The sequence below is a fragment of the Crocuta crocuta genome, unplaced genomic scaffold, assembly GCF_008692635.1.
Source record: "Crocuta crocuta isolate KB4526 unplaced genomic scaffold, BGI_CrCroc_1.0 scaffold276, whole genome shotgun sequence".
NCBI classification, from domain to species: domain Eukaryota; kingdom Metazoa; phylum Chordata; class Mammalia; order Carnivora; family Hyaenidae; genus Crocuta; species Crocuta crocuta.
The window spans coordinates 1,579,815-1,598,560 of NW_027531270.1; the positions used below are offsets into that span (position 1 = coordinate 1,579,815).

At 41.0% G+C, this 18,746-nt stretch overlaps 1 pseudogene; it reads left to right on the forward strand.

Moving 5' to 3' along the window:
- Nucleotides 1-370: 370 nt before the first annotated feature.
- LOC144237480 (cationic amino acid transporter 3 pseudogene) lies at nt 371-2,139 on the forward strand (annotated as a pseudogene).
- The last annotated feature ends 16,607 nt before the right edge of the window (nt 2,140-18,746 follow it).

Below are 18,746 nucleotides of genomic sequence, written 5' to 3' on the forward strand. Positions count from 1 at the left end.
AAATGTTGGGAGGCATTTGGTACTTTTTCTGGGTGGAAAGCAGGGTTGAGTTTTCTATGATGTCCTTTGGTGTTAGTTTCTTGATGTTTGGGTGGCAACAAGTTACATGTGACTTCTGAGTGCTGGTTGGTTGGTAGGTTAGTTGAACACCATTGTTCAGTAAATATTTGTTGTGTATTTAGGCATTTTGGAAGGATACCACATCTGAGAAGAAACACAAAGCAGCAGATGTGAAGCCTGAGCATCAGACCTGGGCAGCCCCAACCCAATTCAGCTTAACTCCACATCACCGAATCCGGTCCAACACTCCTGGCTCCGTGGGGTTGTGATGGCTTTCTGATCCTTGCAATGTTCTTCAATTCCAGCTAAAATGCTGTACCAGACACTTCACAGATTTGGTCAAAAGCTGGTACGCAGACATACACTGAAGCAAGAAGTGCTTGAGTTTCAATTTGGCAAAAGACTGAACACGCAGGATTTAGTGGCCCTGGGTGTGGGCCGCACTGTGGGTGTGGGTTTGTATGTCCTGGCTGGTGAGGTGGCCAGAGATAAAGCAGGACCATCCATTGTCATCTGCTTCTTGGTGGCCAGCTTATCTTCTGTGTTGGCTGGGCTGTGCTATGCAGAGTTTGGTGTCCGAATTCCGCATTCGGGATCTGCATATCTCTACAGCTTTGTCACTGTAGGTGAACTCTGGGCTTTCATCACTGGCTGGAACCTCATCCTCTCCTTTATTGCTGATGCAGTCATTGTGGTCCAGGCCTGGACCTTAATTTTTGACAACCTGATTGGGAAGTGGATCTCTCAGACCCTGGATGAGGGCATCTCGCAGCATGTTCCTCAGGTACTCGCAGACAATGTAGACTTCATTGCTGTGGTCCTTGTGTTGTTGCTGATGGAAATGAATGATCTGAGTATTAATGCGTTCTTCATCCTTTTCAAAGTAGTCACATTGGTGAAAATTTTGGTTCTTGGATTTGTTATCATCTCTGGCTTCATTAAGGGGGACCTGCACAACTGGAAGCTCACAGAAGAGGACTACATAATGGCTGGACTCAATGACACCTCTACCTTGGGCCCTCTGGGCTCAGGAGGATTTGTGCCTTTTGGCTTCAAAGGGATTCTCCGTGGATCCGCTACCTGTTTCTATGCATTTATAGGTTTCACTATTATTGTTACCAGAGTAGGGGAAGCCCAGATTCCCCAGCGTTCTATCCCCATGGGCATTCTGATTTCACTGCTCATCTGCTTTTTGGTGTATTTTGGTGTCTCTTCAGCACTTACACTTTTGGTGCCTTACTACCAGCTTAAACTGGGAGCACATTGCCCGAGGCATTTCTCCATATTGGCTGGGCCCCTGTCCACTATGTTGTATCTTTTGTATTTTTCTGTAGTATCATTGGCAGCTCCTGGGGCTTTATGTTCCCCATTCGTCGAGTAATATACATGATGGTACATGATGACCTCCTGTTCCCTGTCCTTGCCAAGATCCATACCAGTATATACATACACATCATGGCCACTGTAATCTTTGTAATGATTGCAGCCATCGTGGCCTTCTTCTATGGAGTCACTGATTTTGTGGACCTCAGTTCAATTGGGAGCCTGATATCTTACTCCCTGGTGGCTTTTTCTGTTCTCATCATCAGGTATCAACCTGAGATGCAGAATGGGGAAAATGAAGCAGAAGTGCAGGAGCAGAATATACGTGCAGCAGAGAACCTAACTCTACAAGGACTACTTTTTCCAGGCAGCTCCTCCCCCACTCCACTCTCTGGCCGGGTTGTCTATGTTTGCTCCTCACTGCTTGTTCTGCTGCTCATTCTTCTTTGCCTGGTGCTGACCCAGTGGCCAGTTCTGCTTTCTAGAGACAAAGTGTGGATTACAGTGGTTGTTCTTCTCCTGGTGCTCATCACTGGGCTCACTGGAGTCATCTGGAGACAGCCACAGAGCTCCAGTCCCCTTCCCTTTAAGGTCCCTGCTCTGCCTCTCCTCCCACTACTGAGCATCTTTGTGAATGTTTGCCTTATGATGCAGATGACAGCTGGCACCTGGGCCCGATTTGGTGTCTGGATGCTGATTGGATTTGCTATCTATTTCAGCTATGGGATCCAACAAAGTGTGGACACTTCCCAGTAATAGCCCTGCTAGGAATTTACCCAAGGGATACAGGAGTGCTGATGCATAGGGGCACATGTACCCCAATGTTCATAGCAGCAATAGCCAAAACATGGAAAGAGCTGAAGTGTCCATCAACTGACAAATGGATCAAGAAAATGTGGTTTATCTATACTATGGAATACTACATGACAATGAGAAAGAATGAAATTTGGCCATGTGTAGCAACATGGATGGACCTTGAGGGTGTTATGCTGAGAGAAATACGTCAGGCAGAGAAGGACAGATACCATATGTTTGCAAGTATAGGAGAATTAGGAGGAACTTAATGGAGGACCATGGGGGAGAAGAAAGGGGGGAAAATAGTGGGGGAGAGAGAGGGAGGCAAACCATGAGAGACTCTTGATTGCTGAGAACAAACTGAGGACTGATGGGGGTGGGGAATGGGGAAGTGGGGTGATGGGCATGGAGGAGGGCACTTGTGGGGATGAGCACTGGGTGTTATATGGAGACCAACTTGACAATAAACTTAAAAAAATAATATAAAATAAATTTTAAAAATCTTATAAAAAACCAACCAAACAAACAAAAAACCAACGTGTGGTCACTTAACTCCACTTTAGTTAGAGCCAAAATTATAGTACTTGAACTCAGTAGTGCTGTGCACATTTAACTTGGCATCATCACACCTAAATGCACTCTGGTCCTCTTGCACAATAATGGAGAGTACTCTTTACCTCATGGAAAGCTGGAACTACCGTGGGATGTTGATGTGGGAACACTATAGCAGAGCTCTGTATTTATGGTGGAGGAAAGGATATGTCTTTGCTCTTTCTCCTTAAAAAAAAAAACAAAAACACAGGGGCGCCTGGTGGCTTAGTCGGTTAAGCGTCCTACTTTCGCTTAGGTCATGATCTCACGGTTTGTGGGTTCGAGCCCCGCGTCGGGCTCTGTGCTGACTGCCAGCTCAGAGCCTGGAGCCTGTTTCAGAGTCTGTGACTCCCTCTCTCTCTGACCCTCCCCTGCTCACCCTGTCTCTCTCTCTCTCTCTCCTAGAAATAAATAAAACATTTTAAAAAAACCACATTTTTTTTCTTGTCTACCTTTCAGTTGTTTCTATAGCTTCTTACTGGTTTTTTAAAATTATGTTTCAAAGTAACTTGAATTACTGTTTTCCTTTTCTTTGGTGAAAAATCCAGTGGTGTGTGGGGTTATGGGGTGGGATGTGGCTGGGTCAGTCAGTAGAGCATGCAAGTCTCGATCTCCGGGTACTGCTTTTGAGCTCCAGGTTGTCTATAGAGATTACTTAAGAAAATATCTGCTAGCAGAATTCCTGGTAGCTCTTTTTTAATTTTTTGAGGAACCTCTATACTGTTTTCCATAGTGTCTGCACAAATTGACATTCCCCCCAATAGTGCAGGAGGTTCCTTTTTCCTCCACATCCTTGACAACCCTTGTTGTTCTTATCTTTTTAATTTTAGCCATTCTGACAGGTATAAAGTGATATCTGATTGCAAGTTTAATTTGTATTTCCCTGCTGATTAGTGATGCTAAGCATCGTTTTATATATCTGTTGGTCATCTCTGTCTTTTTTGAAAAATGTCTATTCAGGATCTCTGCCCATTTTTTAATGGATTATTTCAGGACTTTGCTCTTGAGTCGTATATGTTTTTTATGTATTTTGGGTATTAATGTCTTATTGTATATAGAATTTGCAAATATTTTCTCCCATTCAGTAGGTGGCCTTTTTGTTCAGTTGATGGTTTCCCTTTCTGTGCAAAAACTTTTTAGTTACATGAATTTGAAATTATATATGAACCCCTATATTTATTGTAGCATTATTTACAATAGCCAGGATTGGAAATAATCCAAGCATCCATCAACAGATGAATTCATAAAGATGTGGTATTAATGTATATACAATGAACTATTGCCCAGGCAAAAACAAAAAATAAAGGAATCTTGCCATTTGTTACAATACGGATGGAATGACTGGGTATAATGCTAATGAAAATATGTTAGTCTGGAATAGCAAATGCTGTATGTTTTCACTCTTATGTAGTATTTTAGAAAGAAAACAAACTGAAAAAAAAAGAAAAGAAAAAACGGAGACCAAAAAAACCCCACCCCAGAATGCTAAATACAGTGAGCAATCTGGTGCATACCAAAGGAGAGATGGGTACAGGAATGGGTGATTTATCTAAAGGGAATTAAGAGTATACTGATTTTCATGAGCACTTGGAAATGAGTAGAATTGCTAAATCATCATACTCTACACCTGAGTGTAATATAACAACACTGTGTTAATTATAATTCAATTTAAAAAAAACTAGAGACACATCAAAAAAAAAAAGTGAACTATCATCTCTACCCTTAAGGAGCTTACATTCTACCATCTAATACAAGTGGTAAAGCATAGCTGTAACACAAAAATAGAAAGTGTTGGATTATAATTCATTACAAATAAAGTGTCCCAGAAATTCATAGTGGAGGATGACCATTTTTGGCTTGCTCAGTGGTGAGGATTGATTAGTGAAGTTAGACAAGACTTTGCAGAGGAATGGAATTGGATTTAGCTCTCTTCAGGGATGAAGAAAACCAACAAAAACATGGAAGAGGCTGAGGTGAGCATATTCACTGCTGTCTCTTCAACTCACTAATTGAAGTCACTGTGAGAGATGGTGGGTAAAGAGAGGTCTGTCCACACATGGACAGGAGGGAGAGATTGTAGGCAGAGAAAACACCCACTACAATGAATAACAAAGTAAAATGAAGCAGTGTTCAGAGCTGTGTAGCTTGAGCCGAGGCATGAGAGGGAACAACAGAATGTGCACAGATGCACTGGAGTCAGAGCTTTCCTCTGAGCACAAAACACTTTGGCTTTGAACCCACTACCCATGCTGAAAATCCCTAGGGTTGGTTATTCTCCTTGGCAACATCTGCATTCTTGGAATTTAAACTTTCTCTGCCATTGCCTGCTTTGGTCCACCTGCTCGGAAAGTGCACAGCTGAGAGCCAAGTGGTCTGGATTCTGGTCTTGTTGCCACCATTAACTAGCAATGTGATCTTGAGAAAGTCACTCAGTTCCTTCAATGTTCTGCTTCTTTATCTGTAACTCAAAATGTCAGAACGGATCATTTCTAAAGTTTCATTTTCTTGAAAGAAAACCGGTAAGATTTTCTCTGATTCTCTTGTCCTATTATTTTCTTAACTGGGTCTCTCTACTTCCCAGGATCTGAAACTTGCACTCTGCCCACTTTCACTGTGAGTCATTGCTGGAGCTGTAGAGATACAATAAATGATACCCATTTCTCCCTCCTATGTTTGGAAACAATGGATAATCAACATAGAGTCAGATTAAATTGTCAGCTGTAGATCTGCAGCCTAATTGTCTTGCTAATCCTGCATCACTCAGCTAAACACACTTACTCCTCATCACAGGTAGTGCTGAGAGTCCACTCTCTTCTATCACAGGAGAGAATGTGCTTTTCTGAGATTTTCTCTTGTATGAGGAGGTTGGGATGCAAATATATTGTAGGCAGGTTGGTTCTGGATACAGCGAAAACCAACAAAAACAGGGAAGGGGCTGAGCTGAGCATACTCACTGCTGTCTCTTCAACTCACTGATTAAAGTCACAGTGAGAGATGGTGGGTAGAGAGAGGACAGGATGCTTAGTGCTTAGTGATGCTGGAACTTCAGTGGGTGCCACTTCACTTGGAGGGCTTGTGAAAACACAGATTGCTCAGCCCCTCCCCCACAGCATTTGGAATTCAGTAGGTCTGGGTGGGGCCCAGAACTTGTACTTCTAACAAGTCCCCAGGTGATGCTGCTGCTGCTGGGCCAGAGACCACAGAGAGAAAACCAAAGCTCTAGCTGAAGCTCCTCCACATGTAAAGATGAACTGAGGGAAACAAAAGTACTCTTTGAACACTTACCTTCACTTAATGAAACATTTAAATTAGAATATCATCGTTAATCTTTCACAGTGGAGAAATCATAGTGAATCATTTCATAGTGTATATTAAATCACCAAAAACTACATGTTAAATATCTCACAATTTTTTATGTCATTATGCCTCAATAAACATGAAATAAAAGAAATAAATATCCACGGTTATCTGTGCTCTTTATTTTCTTTATTTTGTTCTTGAATGTATATCTTTTTTTTTTTGCCTTTGCAAAAGAGATTTTATTTTTTTTCTTACAAATAGTTTATTGTCCAGCTGGTTTCCATATAACACCCAGTGCTCATCCCCACAAGTGCCCTCCTCCATGCCCATCTCCCCCGTCCCCCCAACATCCATCAGTCCTCAGTTTATTTCTCAGCATTCAAGAGTCTCTCATGGTTTGCCTCTCTCCCTTTCCCCCACCATTTCCGCCCTTCTTCTCCCCCTTGTTCCTCCGTCAAGTTCCTCCTAATCCTCCTATACGTGCAAACATATGATATTTGTCCTTCTCTGCCTGACTTATTTCGCTCAGCATAACACCCTCAAGGTCCATCCATGTTGCTACACATGGCCAGATTTCATTGTTTCTCATTGCCATGTAGTATTCCATGGTATAGATAAACCACATCTTCTTGATCCATTCATCTGTTGATGGACACTTAGGCTCTTTCCATGTTTTAGCTATTGTGGAGAGTGCTGCTATGAACATTGGGGTACATGTGCTCCTATGCATCAGCATTTCTGTATCCCTTGGGTAAATTCCTAGCAGTGCTATTGCTGGGTCATAGGGGAGTTCTATTGTTAGTTTCCTGAGGAACCTCCACACTGTTTTCCAGAGGGGCTGTACCAGTTTACATTCCCACCAACAGTGTAGGAGGGTGCCCGTTTCTCCACATCCTCGCCAGCATCTAGAGTTCTCTGATTTGCTCATTTTAGCCACTCTGACTGGCGTGAGGTGGTATCTCAGTGTGGTTTTGATTTGTATTTCCCTGATGAGGAGGGATGCTGAGCATCGTTTCATGTGTCTGTTGGCCATCTGGATGTCCTCTTTGGAGAAATGTGTGTTCATGTCTTCTGCCCATTTCTTTAATGGATTGTTTGTTTTTCAGGTGTGGAGTTTGGTGAGTTCCTTATAGATTTTGGATATTAACCCTTTATCTGATATGTCATTTGCAACTATTGTTTCCCATTCCGTTGATTGCCTATTAGTTTTGTGGGTTGTTTCCTTGGCTGTGCAGAAGCTTTTAATCTTGATGAGGTCCCAATCGTTTATTTTTGCTCTTGATTCCCTTGCTTTTGGGGATGTGTCAAGTAAGAAGTTGCTGTGGTGGAGGTCAAGGAGGTTGTTTCCTGCTTTTTCCTCTAGGGTTTTGATGGTTTCTTGTCTCACGTTCAGGTCCTTTATCCATTTTGAGTTGATTTTTGTGCATGGTGTGAGAAAATGATCTAGTTTCATTCTTGCATGTTGCTGTCCAGTTCTCCCAACACCATCTGTTAAAAAGGCTGTCTTTTTTCCATTAGATTTGAATGTATATCTTATGTAAGGAATGTGTCTTCTTTACTCCCCCAGAGCACCCTGTTGGGCACCAGGCACATAATGAGCATTTAACAAATTCATGCTATATTGAATTGAGTCTTACATACTTCTTTCATACTGAAAATTCTTCTTCCATTTAGGCTAGCACTGTGCTAAGCCTTTAAAACTATCTTCTCAGAGACTTGTTTGACAGCCTTTCTTCCCATCCAGAACTATATCTAGAACTGTATCTAGATCTCTATTTTTGCCTTTGTGTGGCTATACCCGAGTTCTAGTGACTTTCTCTCTGTTTGTTCCATCACAGTGGAACCTTGCTCAGGGCAAGGACTAGGTCTCCCCCTTCCTCTAGACCCAGCAGTAAGAACGGTGTTGTTTATTCAAAGAGCAATGAAAAATGCAGCCCTTGATCAGGAGAGTGATCTCCTCTGGTTCTGGTCTGTCTATTCCCATGGGATTTGGCAGGGAGGCCAAAGTATGGAAATTGACAGAAGGCCCAACTTAATCTACCTGATTTGGGGGAATCACTGAAGAGGAGATGGATTCCAGCATGGGCATTTCTTGAAGCATTCAGAGTTTTATGGCTTGCAAAGAAGGGCCTGTGATTTTCTATTGTATTTATGTATGAGATCTGACCTGGGGAGGGATTGGAAATTACATTCTTACTTGGGGAATTTCTCATCTTCCCCACAGGGAAAAGTTGACCCCAGGAAAGCCTGCTACAGGAAGAGTTACCCATCTGTGTACCAAATCTTTAGATGCTTTTCTCAGCTACATTATTACAAAAGCCTGTGAGAGCATCAAAGATTCTGTGGGGAGAGAGAATTTACACCACAAATGGGGAGAAACACAGACTGAAATTTGAGGAATTAGGAACCAGGTAGGGATTGAGGCACCATTCCTTTGGAAGGGAAGGTATGAGTAAAAACAAAGAAAGAGGTATTGGTCAAGATATACTTCCTGGAGAAGGATGCATATGGAGCAATTAAAAGGGAAAATGAAAAGGCACCTGGGTGGCTCAGTAATTTAAGCATCTGAATTTGGTTCAGGTCATGATCTTGCAGTTCATGGGTTTGAGCCCATATTGGGCTCTGTGCTGACAGCTCAGAGCCGGAGCCTGCCTCAGATTCTGTTTCTCCCTCTTTCTCTACCCCTACCCGGCTAATGCTCTGTCTCTCAAAAATAAATAAATGTTAAATTTTTTCAAAAAATTAAAAAGGGACAGGTGAGTTATAAAAAATAGGACAGTAATTCTAGTCTACACGAGCCTTTAATAATCATGTAAGAATGATATTTATGAGGGATGTGTGTTTTCACACTTGAAGGGAATTTTATGAGCCAGGCTTCTATTGTGTATTGTGCCATAGAGTGAGATTCCTGAATCAGGAAGTGATGAGATACGATTCTCACGTCAATCTGAAGGATAGATAGACAGAAGGATATGGACAGACAGACTTCCTGGGAGACAGTTGTAGCACCTGCTACAGAAAATTTCAAGAGATACTTCCTCTTCAAAGACTGGTTCATGGGCCAGCCGCGTGCGTGTCACCTGGGAGTTTGTTAGAAATGCAGAAACTCAGACTGCAGCCCAGACCTACTAAATCAGAACCTGCATTTTAAATAGGCTCCCAAGTGATTTGTACACTCTTTCAGGTTTGAGAAATACTGGACCTAGATGACGGATGATAGGTGTCTGGCCTCAGATGTGCATTAAGGAAGGTCTGAAAACATTGGATTTGGGAGCATCACAGGAGGGGCCTAGGCTGGAGAAATGAAATTTGAGGAAGAAGGAAAAATGTGAGCCCTGGCTGCCCTCCTGTCCTCAGGCCTCCCACAAGAGTCACTGTGCCAGGGTTTGGGACTCTGCCCACTTTGGGAAAATGCCTGCCATGCCCACACTGGAGTCTGCCTGGTCCTCAGGATCCCCTGGGGCAAGCATTGTGAGGATCAGAACTGCTGTTAACTTTGTTTCTCCTACTTCATATCATGGCCTGAAAGGGTCTGTGAAGGTTTGATCAATCATGCCCAGCTGCAGGGTTGTACTGTCCCTTCATCAATTCAGTGGTAATGTTATGATACTAATTGAGGAGGCTTGGAAGTTGAGGGGATTGAAATAAGAGTTCTTAACTATCTGCCCTGGAAATTAGAATACATTCATCTATCTTTTTTTAATGTTATTTATTTTTGAGGGGAAGAGAGTATGACTAGGGGAGGGGCAAAGAGAGAGTGATAGAGGATCTTAAGGGGATTCTGTGGGGGTTTTTTTAAATTTTTTATGTTGTTTTTTTTTTTTTTATTTTACAGAGAGAGATAGAGACAACATGAGTAGGGAAGGGTCAGAGAGAGACACACACACACAGAATCCCAAGCAGGCTCGAGGCTCTGAGCTAGCTGCCAACAGAGAGCCCGATGCGGGGCTAAAACCCACAAACCGTGAGATCATGACCGGAGCAGAAGTCAGACACTTAACCGACTGAGCCACCCAAGTGCCCCAGGGGACTCTGTCTGGACAGCCTAAAGCTGGATGTGGGGCTGGAACTCATGAGCCCAGCCATGAAATCATGATCTGAGCTGAAATTGTAATCAACATACTGAGCCACAGTTGTGTAGTTTCATATTTCAAAAGCTTTAAGGATATACCAGATGACCGTAAATGGGTTATACCTGGTAATGACCAAATTAATGCATTTTGAGGGATCCTTTGGTGATTTTTAATTGATTAATAACAAATTATATGAGACATAATTTCAGAGACCTGGATGGATTTACAAGGGACAATGTTGCCAGGTGAGCGTTTGAGAATTTTCTTCATCTCTTGAGGGTTAGTGTACCTCATCCTCATTCAGAATAAGTGATAAAAGAGAGGCCAATATTGAAGGAAAATAAACTGAGATTGGAAATAAAGAAGCATTTTCAGAGATTAGAGGGTGACTGGGCAACATGGGAGGGAGCAGGCTCTCTGACAGTGTGCATGGCTGTGTCACTTTGTTTGGAAGGTCTAAAATGGTCTCCTGCCCAGAAACAGGGAAATGTACAAAATAAAATTTCAAAATATTTTTTTTTATCCAAAGAATTCTTCAGTCAACTTCTGAAATGAAAGCCTGGGGGGGGATGTGTGGTATATATGAGGTGTTGAGGCATGGGGCTGATGAGTGACAGAAGAAATAAACCTAATCTTATTAGAGATTTGAAATCTGCTAAAAATAAAAAAAAAATTTAAATGTTATTATAGATTTTTTGAGAGACAGAGAGAGATCGTAAGCAGGGTAGGAGCAGAGAGGGAGACACAGAATCCGAAGCAGGCTCCAGGCTCTGAGTTGTCAGCACAGAGACTCATGCAGGGCTTGAACCCATGAATCATGAGATCATGACCAGAGCTGAAGCAGAGCTGAAGTTGGACACTTAATTGACTGGACCACCCAGGCATCGTGAAATCTGGTAAAATTTTAGAACAGCCCTTGTGTTTAGGAAGTAAGTTGCATGTTAAGGCTAAAATAAGAGTTTTAGGTTTACAAGTTTTTCCTCTGTCTGTGTATTTATCTTGTGTTATTGATGAGATTTAAAAACCCCTAAGATTGGGGGGGGGGGCACGCCTGGGTGGCTTAGTTGGTTGAGAGTCTGAATTTGGCTCAGGTCATGATCTCATGGTTCATGGGTTTGACCCCTGCACCAGGCTCTGTGCTAGACAGCTCAGAGCCTAGAGCCTACTTCAGATTCTGTCTCCCTTCTCTATGCCCCCCTCCACTCATGCTTTGTCTGTCTGTTTCTCTCTCTCAAAAAAAAAAAATTAAATAAACATTTAAAAAAACCCTAAGGGAAAATAACATCTCTTACAGTATTACCTCTTTATAACTTCAATGCCCCCAAAGTGATGATGGCAATAATAGCTACCATTTGCTGAGAACTATGCCCTATACTTTATTCCAAGCACTTAACATAATCACTACTTAAACAAAATTTCTATGAGATAAGTATTCTTATGCTCATTTTATAAAATTTGAAACTAAGGCTCAGAGAGGTTAAGTAATTTGTGCAAAGTGAGTAGTGAAGCTAGGATTTGTGTCAAGTTTGAGTAAAACTCATGCTGCTAAGCCCCAAACTATACTCTATGTGAAGTAGCAGCTCAGTAAGGGATAGATGATCATTGAAACATGATAGCATAGAGGTAATTAAAAGACAGCGGATAATTCCAAGTAGTGAATAATGAGAAAACTATTTCTATTTGTTTTGTTGAATGTGTTCAGAGGCACACGTAGTTCCATATGCATGCTTATACTTAGAAATTGTCTCATTCACATTCACTGTGGCCCACACTGTAGTCAGGAATTTGGAAAGGGGGCCAGTTGGGTATACAGACTCATAAAGCACCTCATTGAAAGTAATATGTGTATACATACTACACGGATATCTGTGTTTGAATTTGAGTGGAAATATTCAACAAGGACCAAGGTATGTTTATCTCAAAAGTCTATAAACATGAGCATATTTGTTAGAATCTTTTGTGTATGGTTGTGTGTGTGTGTGTGTGTGTGTGTGTTTGTATATACAAATCTGGAAGTAGTTCAAACACCTGTATGGAGCCACTATATATCTACTACAATCGGAAGAGGTTTGAATACTGATTAAGTATATGATGTTTTTAATATTCTTTTTTTTCTTTATAGTTTATTGTCAAGTTGGTTTCCATAAAACACCCAGTGCTCATCCCAACAGGTGCCCTCCCCCATGCTCATCACCCCCCTTCCCCACTCCCCCACCCCCGTCAGCCCTCAGCTTATTCTCAGCATTCAAGAGTCTCTCATGGTTTGCCTCCCTCTCTCTCTCTAACTATTTTCCCCTTCCCCTCCACATGGTCCTCTGTTAAGTTTCTCCTGTTCCACTTATGAGTGAAAATATATGGTATCTGTCCTTCTCTGCCTGACATATTTCACTTAGCATAACACTTCGAGTTCCATCCATGTTGCTACAAACAGTCAGATTTCATTCTTTCTCGTCATGTAGTATGCCATTGTATAGATAAACCACATCTTCTTGATCCATTCATCAGTTGATGGACATTGAGGCTCTTTCCATGTTTTGGCTATTGTTGAGAGTTCTGCTATGAACATTGGAGTACATGCGCTCCTATACATCAGCACTCCTGTATAGCTTGGGTAAATTCCTAGCAGTGCTATTGCTGGGTCATAGGGGAGTTCTATTGTCAATTGTTTGAGGAATCTCCACACTGTTTTCCAGAGGGGCTGCACCAGTTTACATTCCCACCAACAGTGTAGGAGGGTGCCCATTTCTCCACATCCTCGCCAGCATCTAGAGTCTCCAGATTTGTTCCTTTTAGCCAAGAAACTAATCAGGAGACTGGCCTGATTTTGTTCCTCTGACCAGCCTGAAGTGGTATCTCAGTGTGGTTTTGATTTGTTTTTCCCCTGATGATGAGTGACGCTGAGCATCATTTCATGTGTCTGTTTGCCATCTGGATGTCCTCTTTAGAGAAGTGTCTGTTCATGTCTTCTTCATTGGATTATTTGCTTTTCAGGTATGGAGTTTGGTTTGCAACTCTCTTTTCCCATTTTGACGGTTGCCTATTTATTTTATTGATTGTTTCCTTTGCCATGCAGAAGCTTCTTATCTAGATGAAGTCCCAAGAGTTAATTTTTGCTCTTGATTCCCTTGCCTTTGGGGATGTGTAAAGTAAGAAATTGCTGTGATTGAGGTCGAGGTTGTTTCCTGCTTTCTCCTTGAGGGTTTGAATGGTTTCCTGTCTCACATCCAGGTCCTTCATCCATTTTGAGTTTGTTTTTGTGTATGGTGTAAGAAAGTGGTCTATTTTCATTCTTCTGCATGCCTGTCCAGTGCTCCCAGCACCATCTGTTAAAGAGGCTTTTTTCCGTTGGATACTCTTTCCTGCGTTATCAAAAATTAATTTGCCATACATTTGTGGGTCCAATTCGGGTTCTCTATTCTATTCCATTGGTCTTTGTGTCTGTTTTTGTGTCATACCATACTGTCTTGATGATTACAGTTTTGTAGTAGAGGCTAGAGTCTGGGATTGTGATGCCTCCCATTCTGGTTTTCTCCTTCAATATTACTTTGGCTATTCGTGGTCTTTTGTGGTCCTATACAAATTTTAAGATAGTTTGTTCTAGTTTTGAGAAGAATGCTGGTGCAGTTTTGATTGGGATTGCATTGAATGTGTAGATTGCTTTGGGTAGTATTGACATTTTAACAATATTTATTCTTCCAATCCATGAGCATGGAATGTTTTTCCATTTCTTTGTGTCTTCAATTTCCTTCATAAGTTTTCTATAGTTTTCATCATACAGATCTTTTACATATTTGGTTAGTTGTTTTTTGTTTTTATTTTTTATTTTTTTAATTCTAGGAGACAGAGAGAGAGACAGCATAAGCACGGGAGGGTCAGAGAGAGAGGGAGTCACAGACTGCAACAGGCTCTAGGCTCTGAGCTGGCAGTCAGCCCAGAGCCTGCCATGGGGCCCAAACCCACGAACCGTGAGATCATGACCTAAGCGAAAGTCGGACGCTTAACCAACTAAGCCACCCAGACGCCCCATATTTGGTTAGTTTTATTCCTAGGTTATGGTTTTTTGTACAATTGTGAATGGGATCAGATTCTTGATTTCTCTTTCTGTTATTTCATTATCGGTGTATAAAAATGCAACCGATTTCTGTATGCTGATTTTGTACCCTGCGACTTTGCTGAATTCAGGCATCAGTTCTAGTAGGCTTCTGGGGGAGTGTGTTGGGTTTTTCATGTAGAGTATCATGTCATCTGGGAATGGTGGAAGTTTGACTTCATCATTATCAATTCTGATGCCTTTTATTTCCTTTTGTTGTCTGCTGATGGCTAGGACTTCCAGCACTATGTTAAACTGTCAGAGGCTGGCTCCGGCAGGTCCAGAGGTCCCTGAAGGATGGACTGTGTCAGCGACTGAGGGGTGAGAGAGGCCTGAGAGTCTTTCTGGTCACCAGGCAGGCATCTCTGCTCTTACTGGGGCTCAACTTTATTTTATAAGTGTTTGGGGGACGGCACAGAAGTGGCATTTGCCTTAGACAATGATTTCTGATGACAAACGTCTTTGATATGTAAGAATTTCCCAGAACGTAGATTTGTAGACTTCTGCATAACCTTTATCAATAGTGAGATAGGTGATTTAGATGCAGCATATCAAACAATGTTTTTAGCCTAAAAAGATGAGGTTACTTCTCTGTGAGCAGGGGTCAAACAGGTCTTTCAGGAGACAACTTTGCTCCCATAATCACAAAGAAGTTCCTCAATAGGTTCCTCCTTAGGGAGCAATCAGCATATTCAAGGCCAAAATAAGCCACTCCAAATACTTGATAACAAATGCCTGGGGAGGGGGGGTGGCTAGTGCTCCAGGCAGAAGCAACTCGGTGGGGGGTGAATATCTGCCCTTAACTCTAAATCAGACTCTTTGAATCAGGGCTAGACTCAAGCCCCCTTTATTATTTAAGTCTTGGATCTGCAAGGCCCTTAGGAAGAGCCTTTTAACAATCATCCAATGTTTTCATCTGAAATCTCTTTGGAAAAGGCAGGAATATGCCTTTCCTTATGAGCAATCTGTGTGGGGAATATCGGTCTGATCTGGAATATTGTGAGGCCTGGTCAATACCAGCAGCCTCATTTCCAACATGAGCCAGTAATATCAGAAGGAGATACCAGTTTCCGTTTCTCATGGCAGGAGCTGTGCAAACGCTACCATTTCCTCGCTGTGACTGTCATCCAGCGAGGCCAGAGCAGCTCCCAGCATTAAACAACAGTGATGAGAGTGAACATCCCTGTCGTGTTCCTGGTCTCAGAGGGAAAGTTCTCAGTTTTTCCCCATTGAAGATGATATTAGCTGTGGGCTCTTCACAAATGGCTTTTATGATGTGTAAGTCAGCTCCTTCTATCTTGACTTTCTTGAAGGTTTTTATTAAGAAAGGATGTTTTATTTTGTCAAATGCTTTTTCTGCATCTATGGACAGGATCATATGGTTTTTGTCTTTTCTTTTGTTAATGTGATGTATCACATTGATTGATTTGTGAATATTGAACCAGCCCTGCAACCCAGGAATGAATCCCACTTGATCATGGTGGATAATTCTTTTTATATGCTGTTAAATTCTATTTGCTAGTATCTCTTGAGGATGTTTGCATCCATATTCATCAGGGATATAAGCCTATAGTTTTCTTTTTTTTGCTGAGTCTCTGTCTGGTTTGAGTCAAAGTGATGGTGGCTTCATAGAATGAGTTCAGATGTTTTCCTTCCATTTCTATTTTTTGCAGCAGCTTGAGAAGAATGGGTATTAACTCTGATTTAAATGTCTGGTGGAAATCTCCTGGGAAGCCGTCTGGTCCAGGGGTCTCATTTGTTGGAAGATTTTTGATAACTGATTCAATTTCTTCACTAGTTACATGTCTGTTCAGATTTTATACCTCTTCCCATTTGAATTTTGGTAGTATGTGTGTGTTTAGGAATTTGTCCATTTCTTTTAGGGTTTTCAGTTTGTTGGCATATAATTTTTCATAGTATTCCCTGATCATTGCTTGTATTTTTGAGTGATTGGTTGAAATAAATCCATTTTCATTCGTGATTTTGTCTATTTGGGTCTTCTCTCTTTTCTTTTAGAAGTCTGGCTAGAGGTTGATCAATTTTGTGTATTATTTCAAAAAACCAACTCTTGGTTTCATTGACCTATTCAACTGGTGGTTTTTGGTTTTGTTTTTTGAGTCTATATTGTTTATTTCTGCCCTGATCTTTATTATTTCTCTTCATCTGCTGGGGGTGGGGTGTCTTTGCTGTTCTGCTTCTAGTTCCTTTGTATGCTCTGTTAGATTTTGTATTTGTGCCTTTTCTAGTTTCTTGAGATAGGCCTGGATTATAATATATTTTCCTCTTAGGACTGCCTTTGCTGCATCCCAAAGAGTTTGGACTATGTATTTACATTTTAATTTGTTACCATATATTTTGAAATTTCTTCTCTAATTGCCTGGTTGACCCATTCGTTCTTTAGTAAGGTATTCTTAACCTCCATGCATTTGGAGATTTTCCAGACTTCTTCCTGAGGTTGATTTCAAGTTTCATAGCATTGTGGTCTGAAAGTGTCATAGTATGATCTCAATTCTTTTATATTTATTGAGGGCTGCTTTGTGACCCAGTATGAGATCTATCTTGGAGAATGTACCATGTGCACTTGAGAAGAAAGCGAATTCCACTGCTTTGGAATTGGAGTCTTAAATATATCTTTCAAGTCCAATTGGTCTAATATGTCATTCAGATCCATTGTTTCTTTAGTAATTTTCTGTCTAGTTGATCTATCCATTGCTGTTAAGTGGAGTATTAAAGTCTCCTACAATTAGCACATTCTTATTAATAAGATTGCTTATGTTTGTGATTAATTGTTTTATGTATTTGGGTGCTTCCAAATTCAGTGCTTAGACATTTGTAATTGTTAGCTCTTTCTATGGATAGAAACTGTAATTATTATATAATGCCCTTCAGAATCTCTTGTTACTGCCTTTACTTTAAAGTCCAGTTTGTCTGATATAAGTATGGCTACTCCAGCTTTCTTTTGACTTCCAGTAGCATGATAGATAATTCTCCATTCCCTCACTTTCAATCTGAAGGTGTCCTCAGGTCTAAAATGAGTCTCTTGTAGACAGCAAGTAGATGAATCTTGTTTTTTAATCCATTCTGATACCCTATGTCTTTTGATTGGAACATTTAGCCCATTTACATTCAGTGTTATTATTGAAAAATATTGGTTTAGTGTCATTGTGTTCTCTGCAGGGTTCAGGCTTGCAGGGGTGTCTCTGGTACTTTGTGTTCCTTGCAAAAATTTCTTCATAGAGTCCCCCTTAGGATCTCTCGTAGGGCTGGTTTAGTTGTGATGAATTCCTTCATTTTTTGTTTGTTTGGTGGAACCCTTATCTCTCCTTCTATTCTTAATGACAGGCTTGCTGGATAGAGGATTCTTGGCTGCATATTTTTTCTGTTCATCACATTGCAGATTTCCTGCCAATCATTTCTGGTCTGCCATGTTTCAGTAGATAGGTCTGCTACCACCTTTATGTGTCTACCTTTGTATGTCAAGGCCCATTTATCCCTAACTGCTTTCAGAACTCTCTTTTTATCCTTATATTTTGCCAGTTTCACTATGATATGTCATGCAGATCAATTCAAATTACGTCTGAGGGGAGTTCTCTGTGCCTCTTGAATTTCAAGTTCCCTTTTCTCCCTTAGATTGGGGAAGTTCTTGGCTATAATTTGTTCAAGTGCCCCTTCAGTCCATTTCTCTCTCTTCTTCTTTTCTGGAATTCCTATGATAAGGATATTGTTCCATTTGATTGCATCACTCAGTTCTAGAATTCTCCTTTCGTGCTCCTGGATCAATTTATATCTCTTTTTCTTAGCTTCATCTTTTTCTATAATTGTATCTTCTAATTCACCTTTTCTCTCTGACTCTTCAATTCATGCAGTGGCTGTCTCCATTTTATTATGCTTCTCATTTATAGCATTTTTTAATTCATCCTAACTATTTTTAAGATCCATGATCTTTGTAGCAATAGCATCTCTGCTGTCTTCTATGCCTTTTTCAAGTGGTTTGATCAGCCCCACAGACTGATCCCTGAGGTCCCACTATGGTGGTTGTAGGGAGAAAAATGGTGACCCCCCCCCACTTAATTAGTGATATACTTGGACCTGCTTCTACTATATTAATTCATTATTTCAGTTTGTCTCCCTTTTACTAAGTTTCTTTTTAATTCAGTTCAACTGAATCAGAGGAATGAAGGGCTCAATGGGGGAAAATTCTAAGGAAAACCCAATCACTGATCTGTTTGAAAGTTATTGAGCTGGAATATTAAGTGTTTGAACTTACTGATTTAGAATGTTAACTCCATGAGGGAAGTAAGTAGCACATAGTAGGTACTCAATATGTTAATTTTCAATGTTCCTGTCATATCTTCACTTTTTGGACATTTGGGGAAGAAAGTAGTGATAAGAACAATGAAAACTAAGCAAGTAAAAAGTCAAGGCAACTATTGATTCCAGGGAAAACAAAAAGGTTGTACAAGATAAGAAATGTATTCATATTGTAATAGCAGCTGTGAATAATATTTACACAG